This window comes from Cebus imitator, unplaced genomic scaffold, assembly GCF_001604975.1.
Source record: "Cebus imitator isolate Cc_AM_T3 unplaced genomic scaffold, Cebus_imitator-1.0 Scaffold0, whole genome shotgun sequence".
Taxonomy (NCBI): Eukaryota; Metazoa; Chordata; class Mammalia; order Primates; family Cebidae; genus Cebus; species Cebus imitator.
In genome coordinates, this window is record NW_016107315.1 from 20192066 (window position 1) to 20194799 (window position 2734).

Below are 2734 nucleotides of genomic sequence, written 5' to 3' on the forward strand. Positions count from 1 at the left end.
AAAATAATTTCTTAAATTGGATTTTCTTATTATTGAGTTTTGATATTCCTGTGCATATTTTGGTACAAGTACTTTATCAGATATGTAACTTACAAGTTTTTTGTGGCTTGTGTTTTTACTCTCTTAACATTGTTTTTCAAGGAGAAAACATTAATTTTAATGAAGTGCAATGTATCCATTTTTTTCTTCTATGGATTGTGCTTTTGGTGTCAGATCTAATATCTTTATTAGATAATAGATATATCTATGGAGATGTCTGCCAGTCCAAGAGCTATGTCAGCGAGCTGAGCAGCCATGGCATCCGATTTCAAGGAACATGACTGCAAGCTGTTCAACCCCAAGCAGGAAACCTTAACCAACATGCTGCTGGAGCTTACAAAATCACTTTTCAATAGGATGGACTTTGAAGACTTGGTAGTAGACTGGAGTCACCATCAGCCTCCACCAGCTGCCAAGACGGTGGTTGGGAACCTCCCCAGAGCAGTCATCAGGAGCTCTCAGGCTGAGAGACACACAGTGTCCCGTGTGTTTGAGGAGAAAGAGACTGTCATTGGAATGCCTTGCCATTACCTTTTCCATTCCAACTGCATTCTGCCCTGGCTAAGCAAGACAAAGCCCTGTCCCCTGTGCTGTCAGGACCTGCCCACTGATAATGACACTTGTAAGAAGCACAGAGGAGATAAGACTCAAAACAGCAGCACCGACTGGAGAAACTTTACAGAGCCATGTACACGTGAGGAGGCTAGGCCTGAGCGCTGGCTCTCTGCAAGGTCTTCCTCTTACATGTTGAACCCTCATTAAAGGTTTCTTTACGCACCCCCCCAACACACAAAAGAAAATATCTTTGCCTAATCCAAGACTACAAAGATTTTATCCCATTTTTTTCTGATAAATTTTAGAGTTTTAGGTTTGACATTTAGGTCTAGGATCTATATATATTTTGAGTCAATTTTTGTGTATGGTGCAAAGGGTGGATCCGACTTCATTTTATGGATATCCAATTGTTCCTGCACCGTTTGTTGAAAAGGTAATTTTTTTCTGCACTGAATTGCCTTTGCACCATTGTTGAAAATCATCGACCATTTATGTACAAGTCTATTTTTGGGGCAAAACCCTTTTAAGGATTGCGTAGCATGGCAACTCATTAATCCTAACAATTATGCCTCAATATCCTATGCTATTTCATCAATTTGTCTAGTTATGGTGTTAATTGAAGGAGGAACATGTGCCACCTTTTGAACTGCCGCCTCTCCTAAAAGTTCACAGTAAGTGTCCTTAGCAGCAGGCAGGATCAACTCTTCATCAATACTAAAGGGCTTTCTAGCTTTAGTGACGTGGCTAGTCACTAAGAACCATGCTCTCAGTACAGACACATTTAAGGAAGTGGAGGCCTTCAATAATTGCTTCTGTTCTCTGTGTCCATGTTTTTTCTTTTGAAAAACTCCAAAGACTTTTAATGCAGGGTGCTTGGTCTCCAGGTGGTGAAGCAGTTTTGAAGTTTTCATGGTTTCTTGAATAGCTGGTCATCACATGTTATACAAAGTGCACTTGGAGAATGTGAATCACCTGTTGCAATTAACCCAATAATTTAAATAGTACTTTTGGCATTTTCTTTTCTTTTCTTTTCTTTTCTTTCTTTCTTTTTTTTTTTTGAGACACAGTCTCACTCTGTTGTCCAGACTGGAGTGCAGTGGCACGATCTTGGCTCACTGCAACCTCCACCTCCTGGGTTCAAGTGATTCTCCTGCCTCAGCCTCCTAAGTGGCTGGGATTACAAGCATGCACCACCATGCCCGGCTCATTGTTTTTAGAAACATGGGTTTCACCATGTTGGCCAGGCTGATGTTGAACTCATGGCCTCAAGTGATCCACCCGCTTCAGCCTCCCAAAGCGCTGGGATTACAGGCCTGAGCCACTACGCCCAGCCTGGTATTTTCCTTTAAGTGCAGCTTTCTTTTTGTTGGCAGTCTTAGAGTCTTCTGCTCTTTGACATTGGGTCTCTCTTGCTTTTCAAAGAAGCTCTGCAGTGATGTTTGCTTTTTACTCATTTACCTAGGGTTAGCTTGTGGGCTTACCAAAACTGTGACAGACAAGTGTGCAGTGCAGGAAAGAGTCACAGACAGGAGTGGTAAATAAAATAATGGGCAGGCTACGCGCAGACTAAATTAAGTGTTGGATTCTGACTTAAAACCTGCTACCAGAGACAGCTGTGCAATTGAAATACATCAACTCACTTGCCACTATAAAGTCTGCCGCCAGATGCCGCTTAATTGTCACTTGCCGCTCACTGATAGGGTTTTGATGTGAGTCTGCAGGCAACTGTTTTATTATGGTCTCTGTGCAGTCAACCCTCTCTGCTAATGTTAATCTATATTTGCAGCCACTCCCCAGCAACAAACTACCTACCTCCTAGCAACACCGCCTCATCTTCACCGCAGATCATCAGGCATTAGATTCTCATAAAGAGCAAGCAACCTAGATCCCTTGTATGCACAGTTCACAATAGGGTTGGTGCTCCTATGAGAATCTAATGCTGCTGCTGATCTGACAGGAGGCAGAGTTCAGGTGGTAACGCGAGTGACGGGGAGTGGCTATAAATACGGATGGCTGGCTAGCCTGCCGCTCACCTCTTGCTGTGTGACCCAGTTCCTAACAGGCCATGGACAGTACTGGGCAATGGCTCTGGAGGTTGGGGATCCCTGCTCTACCTAATGCCCCTTATCTATGGGGTCTT

General features: G+C 43.3%; 1 pseudogene; it reads left to right on the forward strand.

The window, feature by feature from the left end:
- Window positions 1-294: 294 nt before the first annotated feature.
- LOC108308226 lies at window positions 295-737 on the forward strand (annotated as a pseudogene).
- Window positions 738-2734: the final 1997 nt, after the last annotated feature.